Source organism: Notamacropus eugenii, chromosome 4, assembly GCF_028372415.1.
Source record: "Notamacropus eugenii isolate mMacEug1 chromosome 4, mMacEug1.pri_v2, whole genome shotgun sequence".
Taxonomy (NCBI): domain Eukaryota; kingdom Metazoa; phylum Chordata; class Mammalia; order Diprotodontia; family Macropodidae; genus Notamacropus; species Notamacropus eugenii.
In genome coordinates, this window is record NC_092875.1 from 330,932,603 (window position 1) to 330,943,002 (window position 10,400).

At 38.6% G+C, this 10,400-nt stretch overlaps 1 long non-coding RNA gene across 1 annotated transcript; it reads right to left on the bottom strand.

The window, feature by feature from the left end:
• Positions 1-894: 894 nt before the first annotated feature.
• LOC140501510 (uncharacterized) lies at positions 895-6,451 on the bottom strand. Its single transcript, XR_011966211.1, has 2 exons — positions 6,350-6,451; positions 895-1,957 (listed from the first exon to the last, which is right to left on the bottom strand). It is a non-coding gene; the product is annotated as an uncharacterized lncRNA (long non-coding RNA).
• Between the last annotated feature and the right edge of the window lie 3,949 nt (positions 6,452-10,400).

A 10,400-nucleotide genomic window follows, 5' to 3' on the forward strand; every position in this document is an offset into this window, starting at 1 on the left:
GGTCTTTGGAGATGACTGGGAAAAATAGAATTATGATTTGTGTTGAACATTGAGACATAATGACATTGTAGAGAGAGCACAGGTGCTGGAATCAGAGGACCTGAATAAACCCCTATTTCATTCGTTTTTCTGTGTTATTACATAATTAAGCTATTTAATCTCCCTGGGAGACAACTTACCCACCTCAAAAGGTAAATATTTTTTGTTGTGATTATCTGGATCTTTTCCTCTCCACAGATATTTCTGTGCCCTGATAGTGAGTCAACTCTATTATAAAAAGAAACCAGAGTGTGTATACTGTAACAACAATACTGCAGGAAATATTCTGTGATGAAATTGTAATTTAGACACAGGCATAGCCTTTCTATCTCATTAGGATTTCTTTCTCAGTATAATTCTTGTGTCAACTAATCATGGCCAAAAAGACAAAGGTGTACATATGTGTACATATAAAATCATGCATTTGAATATGCATGATATATTCATGCATATGTATATATATGAAAAGGAATGAGAGTGCTTTGGTCTCAAACTGAGGGAACACAAATGAGGTGGAGGGCTTGAGACACAAGCAAATATAAGAGATCCCTAATTCTTAAGTATACCAGAGAATCCTGGAGAGAGACAAATGTCAAAAGCTGTAGAGAAGTCAAGAAACACAAAGGATGATTAAAGACAATCAGATTTGACAATAAAGATATCATTGATAACCTTGGAGAGACTATTTCATGTCATGTAATGAGGCCAGTAGAGAAAATGCAAAAAAAAAAAAAATAATAACTAATGCTCTGGTTACGGCATAGCTTACCGAGAGGAGCAAGTCTTATTCCTGGCCAGCAGGCTACTTGTCCTCCTGTGGAGCTCGGGAGTAAGAGAACGAGGCGGGAGAGCGGGTCAGTGAAGCAACTCCGATTTATTTAAGCAAGCACTCTGATTATATAGTCTCTGCCAGCTAGCCCAGTGAACCATGGTAACACACCTAAACAAACCTGAAACTATAGAAATGAACACAAGCTTGAACTATAGTGACAACAACAAACCAGGGGTGGGGCCATCCCTTCTAGCGCCATCTTGTTCACCCTTCCCTGCTCCAGACTCAGTTTACTTGACGTCCGTCAGTGTGGTGTCCCAGATGGTGTGGCCGTCAGCACCCCTTACAACTCCCCCTTTTTGTTTTATACCTGATGACCTTCACGGGTTTGTACATCTCTCAGGTTGAACTGATTTTCAGTAAGCATCTTCATTGTATCTTTTACAGTTCTTAGGGCACATTTGAGACAGGCTGGTGTGAGACATATAACAATCAGGATAACAATACTTCCTGACAACAATGGACCTAGCCAATTAAACAATGAGGTGGAATGACCAAAAAGTTGCATCATGTCTGAAACAAAATTTTCAGGTATTAACTTTTTTGTCCCTTGAGTATTTATAACCAATGCCAATTTTTACAACAATTTCATTTCACTTGAAACGTTGGTGAGTGTTAAACCATGGAACTGAACTCTTATTTCTTCCCAATGAAATTCAGTATCATTGTACAATTTGTTCATCATACAAAAATGACGATATCTGTAATCACATCTTAAAGCCAATTGTGTTTCTATGGCCTGCAGTTCATCCCCAATTGCTATTACATCATTTCTTAACATTAGAATGTCCTGGTAGAATTTGTGATCCATCTTCAGTTGTTCCCTGAATCCTACTGATACATTATTTGTACAAACACCAAGGATAGCCCTTCACTAGTCCTGCAAAGTTGAAATGTCTACTAATGTCCAAAGGTTCAATACCGGTCCTTGGCCTGGCTCACTGTTAGAAGCAGTAAGATGCAGCTGCCTAATTTCATGGCTCAGACGTTGCGGTTTATTCTTCTTTCTCTGGCGGACTCCGTGTGATTTCTTCCTGGTGCTGTACGACCCGTAGTCTTTTCACTGTACTCAGATCTACTTGTCTCCTGCAAAGATACAAGCATAACCCTTGCCCCAAGTTAGTATGGTATGTGTTCTAGCAGTCAGTCTGAGCTGACCACGTATTTCACAGCAGATGTAAGACCGTGCTCATTGAATTTTAAATGATTGATGGTGTAAAGTGCCAATTTTAATTGATCATGTGGACCTGGGTCCCGAAGCTCCCCCTATTTGTTTTTGGACATGTTGTTTTATAGTGCGGTTTGCACGTTCTACTATGGCTTGTCCTGTGGGGTTATAGGGGATCTCAGTCACATGAGAGATTCCTAATTCTGAGAGAAATTTTTGGAAGGCCGAAGCAGTGTATGCTGGGCCATTATCAGTCTTTAATAGTCGTGGGACGCCATGGGCAGCAAAACTGCCTCTCCAGTGCGTAGAGTAGCCATGAAGAAACCAGAGAAAGTGTCTATAGACACATGGACATATTTAAGACTCCCAAAAGAAGCTATGTGAGTCACATCCATTTGCCAGATATCATTAGGATGTGATCCCTTAGGATTGTACACTCTGCATGGCATCGGTGGCTGGAAAGGAATGCATGCTGTGCATGATTTTACAATCTTTTGGGCCTCTTTCTTAGTAAGTTTATATAAATGTCTTAATGATTTTGCTGATATATGAAACTTATTGTGAGCCTGCTGAGCTTCCTCAGTGGTTTCTAGGTATACACCTCCTGACACTACTCGATCCACAACCTCATTTCCTTCTGCTAGAGGCCCTGGTAGATTGGAGTGTGAGCTTGTATGTAAAATGTGGAATGGGAACATAAGTCCTTTTATGGCGTTTTGGACTTCCGCTAGCAACTGTCCAATTTCTAATTGAGTTGATATGCAGGCAGTCTCTAGGTCTGGTATAAGTGTGGCTACATATCTACTGTCAGTAATGACATTGATAGGCTCATCAATTTCTAAAGCCTTCCAGACCTCAAATAGTTCATGCTTTTGGGTGGATGAGAACGGAGTATCATATACCTGCAACCATTTATCTTGATATACATATGTGGCTTCTCTATTTAATTTTGTGGCATCAGTAAATACATTCTTTCCTATGACTGGAGTGTCATGGTGTTTCTCAGCCCATGTCCATGGTGTCTCCTGGTATATGCTTAGAGCATTATTTATGTTCCCTGTTTTGAAGTTTTGATTAATAATGATTTGCTATTCTGAGTATTCAGCACAGCGTTTCTCTACTTGTTCTTTAGTATATCTACAGTAGATGGCATCAGGATCTCTTCCTATCAGTTCCCTCACTCTCTGAATTGCCTTGTAAACCACTTGTGCAACTAGTACACAGTAAGGGACACAAGACCTATTGTGTACTCTCTTCAAATGTATCCACTCTAATATCCCTTCTTCTTGGTGAAGGCATCCTGTGGGAAGTTCCACAGTGAAAAGGATAGAGATATATATACTTTCTGTTGGTATATATCTTCTGGTGCTAGCCTCTACGATTTTTGTTTGAATTTTGGAGATATACTCCAACGCTTGAGCAGTCCATTCTCGTGGTGAATTTAAGACAGGATCTCTTTTCAGAATGTCATACAATGGGTGTAATTCACCTGTAGGTATTCCTAACTGTGGTCTGATCCACTGAAGCTCTCCTATCACCTTTTGCATATGATTGAGAATCTTGATTTTAGACACATCTATTACAGGTGATTTAATGTGGATATGATGTTCTAATATGGTGTGTCTTAAGTAATGTATAGGCAGGTCTTTCTGTATCTTATCAGATGCTACTTTTAAACCCTGTTTGAGGAATTCTCTCTCTGTCATTTGTAATGTAATTTCTAAGATTTCAATGTTGTCATGAGCTCCTAAGATATCATCCATACAACGGAGTATCAACACCTGGGGAAAATCTCTTCCTGACCGGGTGTAATGTCTTGTGTACATACCACTGACAAATCGTGGGACTGTTTTTCATTCCTTGGGGTAGTACCTTCCATTGGTAATGATGATATGGCTCCTGTAGATTGACACTGGGTACAGAGAATGCAAACCTTTCCCTATCCTCAGTATGAACAAGAATACTCTAAAAACAATCCTTGATGTCAATCACTCAAAGTTTATAACTGCTGGGAATTACATTGGGTGATGGCAAACCTGGCTGCAAAGCACTCATTGGCTGCATGATGTCATTGATCTTTCTCAAATCAGTCAACATTCTGTATTTTCCAGTTTTCTTTTTTATGACAAATACAGGAGAGTTCCAAGGACTAAAGGATTCCTCAACGTGTCCTATTTTTCCACACTTAAAGCATCTCATTTTTGGTCTTGTCAGTTTCAGCCTTAAGCTTAGCAATACATTCCTTCAGGGTTCTATTCATCCTTTCTACCTGGTCTGAATTCTGGTGTCCAAGTACATGTACTCAAGCACCCCACCCTGTCTCCCTTTAAGCAGAAGGGACCCAACATATTTTGGGATAAGGGATGAAGGTCTCTGCTTCTGAAACTGCTTCTTGCTGAGACTGGAGGTAGAGCTGACCCTACCTCACAGGGTCCCAACATTGGAGGGGTTAGGTCTTTAACCAGTATGAGGAATTTAACGATTCAGAGGGTGATAGGTGATATTACAATTCTCGAGAAAGGGACATCCTTCCTCCTGGTGGAGGGAGGCAACTTACAAAAACTGAAGCACAATTTTTATACCCTAAAATCCAACTTAATTGCTCATGTGACTTTAAAAAAGAGTGGAGATTTGAGTAACTTTTGGGTACCTTCCAAGTTTAAGCTACAGCCCACGGCACTTTCACAAAGAAAGCTGGCAGCTGGTAACCAACCAACTGTCCACAAGCTCTGGATACCTGAAACTCAGGTATCTAAGGAGAGAGACCTTATGGAAAAGAAATTTTATTTAGCCACTATGCAAGTACTCTAACAAACCAAATTCTTAGGTACAACTGAATTCCTAAACATAAGACATCTTTGACTCTGTTTGAATTCAGGTAGGAGTGAAATTTTCCCATGGAGTTGAAATAAGCAATGCACATTAACAGGACTCACATACATAAGAGATTTCATTTCTGATCCTTCTTTCTCAAATTTAACTTGTCCTGATATACAAGTCAATTGTTACAACTTTTGAGCAAGTGACATTCATTATTTATGTATTATACAAGCCAAACAATTTTCTTAGGACTGATGACCATGTCCACATGAAAGGAGTGTTGGCAGTTTTACAAAATAAAAGGAACTGGCGTGGATCCCATGCCTGCCAAACCCAAACATATAGGAGGACTGTTCTGAATGGGCAGAACCAGTCTAAATAAATTATTACTTCATTCATTTGTTTCCACACATAGTAATTCATTAACAATTTTAGGTTTAGCATGAAAACAGGCAAAGGTGAAAATACTTGGTTTTCTAAATAATATAATTTTTCCAACATCTTTTAGTTTCAGCAAAATTCAGATTACAAATTGCTTTCTCTAACACCATTTCTGGATTATAGTGTAAAATAAAAATCTTGATGGTTCTAACTTTTACTCAAGAAAATTTCACATCTATGCCCACTCCTTAAAAATGTTTTTGAAAGAAAAAGTTGTGAAACTGCAAGTGGAAGTGAGGGAGACTGGAACAAAGTCCATCGGCGCCAAGTCTCCTCCTTTTCACCTGGGAGTTTCAAAGCCTTATCTCTGAGGTGTTTTTTCTCTTTCTTCAGTAGGTTTCTCAATTTATCTGTTAGCTCTTTAACACTGTCCTGCAAATTCTGCATCATCTGTCTGTTCTTCCATCTCTCTTCTAAGTTTAGATATATGAGTGCTGGCTGCCTTTCTGGGCTATTGTCCCTTGTACTACTCTGACTCTGACAGGGCTGTCTGTGAGGATGTGATGAATGTTCTCATTTGCACTGCCTTGCCACCATCTTCTATGAACACATTCTTCAGCATGTTATATAGAAAGAATGTGTACTGACCCTTATCAACTTTTGTGAGCTTTGCCCCATTTCAATCTTACTCACGGTTACACCTCTTTCCACTGAGCTGAATGTGCACATCTTCTCCTGCGTCTGCTTGACAGATCCGCTTTCCGGAGGTCTTGGTGAGGCAGGCTACCGTCTCCTGTCGTGCTCAGGTATCGGCCTTTGACCCTGTCCTGATAGCTCCTGTACACTGTCTAGGCTTCTGGAGAGCCTGACTCACTCAGGGGGGACTGAGGGAACTGACTCCCTCAGCTGAGATTCCTGAGGGACCTAATTTCCCCCAGGCAGAGTTTCTTAAGGGACCTAATCTCCCTTAGGTGAGTTTCTTAAGGGACCTAATTTCCTTTGGCTGAGCTTCCTGCTCCTTCCCCCCTGCTTGTGGCCCCAGTTTGGGTGCCAAGTTGCTAGTGGCCCCAGTTTGGGTGCCAAGTTGCTATGGTTACAGCATAGCTTACCGACAGGAGCAAGTCTTAGGCCTGGCCAGCAGGCTGCTCATCCTCCTGTGGAGCTCGGGAGTAAGAGAATGAGGAGGGAGAGCAGGTCAGTGAAGCAACTCCGATTTATTTAAGCAAGCACTCTGATTATATAGTCTCTGCCAGCTAGCCCAGTGAACCATGGTAACACACCTAAACACACCTGAAACTATAGAAATGAACACAAGCTTAAACTATAGTGACAACAACAAACCAGGGGTGGGGCCGTCCCTTCTAGCGCCATCTTGTTCACCCTTCCCTGTTCCGGACTCAGTTTACCCGATGTCCGTCAGTATGGCGTCCCAGATGGTGTGGCGGTCAGTGCCCCTTACAGACTAATATGTAGAAATGGAAGTGAAAATAGTGAACATAGAAAACTCATTCTAGTATTCTCCCCTCCCCCACCCCCAGCCCCTTATATTTGCTCTTCAGTGTTATTGTGAATTATTTGGACAATGCAGTGCTCCAGGTATTTGGACAATGCATCACTGCTAGCATTGTTCTTATGACGCTCTAGCTCTATAGGATGCATTTTCCCAACATGTTGTTTTTCACATTATATGAAGAAAATCTCCAACAGTTCTCCCCATTTTCCAGTTTGGACAAAAACTTGTTATTTTTTCCTTTTCTTACTGATTCCTTTGCTGGCCTGTCACTGGCTTTTCTTCCATTTCTCCCTTACTTCCCTCAGTCCTTCATCAATTAACATCCCTCCTCTCCATGCTTTTGTGGTTCTTCTAGTTTTAATAAAAAATATTTCAGACTTGGAGTGAGGACTCAAATCCTTCTGACTTTAATTAAGTATGGAACAAGTCACTTAATCTCTCAGAGGTTTAGCCTCCTCAACTTTGCAGTGGGTTCAATAATACTTATGGTCCCAAATCACAAGACTATTTGAGAAAGACATAGAAGGCATATCATAAACCTTAAAAGTACTATACAAGTATCAATTATTAATATTGTGACTCCACACTTTTGCCATTTCCCTGTGTCAACAGAAGGGAAGAGGGATGAAAAGATAATCCCAGCATGAATCTTTATTGGACAGGTCATTTATTCTCCTTAAATTTCAGTTTCCTTATGTGGGAAACAAAGGGGCTGTCCTAGATGGGTTTAATACTCCTTTCAGCTCTTGATTTAGGGCTATATGATTTTAAGCCTTAGTTCTAGTAAGTCCCCTTAAATTACTGACCAAATGACTGCTTCTGGGAATGCTCTTCACTTTTGTGGCTCCTATTCGAATTTTTTTTTCACTTTCACTCATAAGAATTCAAAATAGAAGGAACCTCTGAGATCATAAAGTATACTTTTCTTGTCTGATGTGTTTTGACAGCTATCAAGTCAAGATGGTGTTGGTAGAGTTCAGTATCCTTCTGGAAGCCTGTGGCTGTTCATAGCCAGGATGCCTGTGTCGGGGTAAGGTCACAACATAATTATCCAGTGGAAACTCAGTGAGTTAGCAATGCCTTGTGATAAGCATAGATTACTACATGACTTCACATAACGTGCTTTTTTCTACTTTTCTGGTTTCTGATTTTCTGCAAAGATATGAATCTGTTTTTCCTGTAGTTTTATATTTTCTGCACTATTCAACAATAATTCTATTAATTTTAACACCTGCAGGACTCTGTGGACTGTAATATTATATGCATCATATTTATCAAGTTTTAAATATGAAATAATTTAAAAGAAAGGTTGTGGATATCATTCTTATAACCCCAGCACACATTAATGGATGCTGAAGAAAACCTACATATTTGACTCCAGTTTCATCTCCTGTGCCACTGTTTTGCACTTGTAAATATGGGCTAGGAAGCACCATTTAGACGCATCTAATACCCATCACCTAGATTGGAATGTACATTATCATCTGTTAGACTTTGTAAAGGGAGAGCTCTCTTTGTGTTGGATAGAAGATATAGAAAATTTCTGCTCAGTAGCATTGTCAATACAGCATGGGATTTGGGAAAAAAAGAATAAGAGGTGAGTTCCAATTATATGTCGGGAACACACTAGCTGTGTGAAGTTTAATAAGTCACATAACTTCTATTTGCCTCAGTTTCTTCATCTTTAAAATAAGAATATTTATAGTACTTAGCCTAAATAGTTGAGGTGAGGAGTAAAACACCTTTGCAAAGCTTAATGTACTCTCTAAAGGCTAGGTTCTTTCCATTTTCCCTATACCTTGTTTTATGTAATTCTTTGCATATCTCCTCCTTTAGACTGTGAGCTCTCTTGAGAGTAGGAACAATCTTTTGTCTTTAAGAAAATAATCTAAATCAAGAAGTGTTAATGTTAGTGTTAATATTCTATCTGATGTTAGATCAACGTGTTTAAAGTGAATAACAAAATTCATAAATATACTGCTATTCCCTACCACAATTTGGATAAAAGAAATATTACTGGAAAAGTCTATAACTAGAAAAGAAGAATTACAGACAACAAATGGACATGGCTGGATATTGAACTTGTAATCACAAAATATTTCTTTTTATAAACTAGAAGAAATCTTTGAGCATGTTGGATAGACGACTTACCGAAAGCTATCACCACATATTACATAGGAAAACTGTGTGGTATATATTCAGTTTATTTTGTTATATGGAGAGGATTCAAAATTATTAGGTCAGGGAATCCGCTGATGCACCTAGATAGACATATCAATGAACATAGACGTATCTATGGATATATTGGTTAAAGTAGAAGTAAAAATACACTCTTTAAATCACTTTTCTTGTGTCTTAAATAACTCCATTAAACTCTAACCCCAAACATAATACATATACAAACAATAATCCTCTTCTTCTTATCATGGTACACCTAACTAATCTGATATATTGATCATTATTAATAGGCAATTTAATTAATAAACAACTGAATAGGCAAATCATATGATGGAATCAGTGCCCTTATTTTATTGTCTAACTTCCAGGCATGATAGAACAGTAAAAACTGATGGTATAGTAAGAGTTTCATAAATTTAGGACTACAAAGGACCTTAGAAAGGATCTTGTCCACTCCCTTCATTTTACAGATGAGGAAAGATCCACAGAGAGTAAGATCATCACTTAAGCATGAATATATCAAGCTAAATAAATTGCATTTCTTTATTTTTTCTTCCTTCCTTCCTTCTATTTTTTTTTCCTTCCTTCCTTCCTTCCTTCCTTCCTTCCTTCCTTCCTTCCTTCCTTCCTTCCTTCCTTCCTTCCCTTCCTTCCTTCCTTCCTTCTTTCCTGTCTTCTTTCCTTCCTGTCTTCTTTCCTTCCTTCCTTCCTTCCTTCCTTTCTTTCTTTCTTTCTTTCTTTCTTTCTTCTCTTTCTTTCTTTCTTTCTTTCTTTCTTTCTTTCTTTCTTTCTTTCTTTCTTTCTTTCTTTCTTTCTTTCTTCCTTTCTTTCTTTCTTCTTCCTTCCTGTCTTTCTTTCCTTCCCTGTCTTTCTTTCTTTCTTTCTTTCTTTCTTTCTTTCTTTCTTTCATTCTTTCTTCCTTTCTTCCTTTCTTTCTTCCTTTCTTTCTTCCTTTCTTTCTTCCTTTCTTTCTTTCTTTCTTTCTTTCTTTCTTTCTTTCTTCCTTCCTTTCTTTCTTCCTTCCTTTCTTTCTTTCTTTCTTCCTTTCTTCCTTTCTTCCTTTCTTCCTTTCTTTCTTTCCTTCCTTCCAGTCTTTCTTTCCTTCCTGTCTTTCTTTCTTTCTTTCTTCCTTTCTTCGTTTCTTTCTTTCTTTCTTCCTTCCTTTCTTTCTTTCCTTCTTTCTTCCTTCCTTTCTTTCTTTCTTTCTTTCTTTCTTTCTTTCTTTCTTTCTTTCTTTCTTTCTTCCTTCCTTCCTTCCTTCCTTCCTTCCTTCCTTCCTTCCTTTCTTTCTTTCTATCTTTCTTTCTTTCTCTTTCTTTCTTTCTTTCTTTCTTTCTTTCTTTCTTTCTTTCTTTCTTTCTTTCTTTCTTTCTTTCTTTCTTTCTTCTTTCTTTCTTTCTTCTTCTTTCTTTCTTTCTTTCTTTCTTTCTTTCTTTCTTTCTTCTTGTCATTTTGACCTGAAAGAAGGT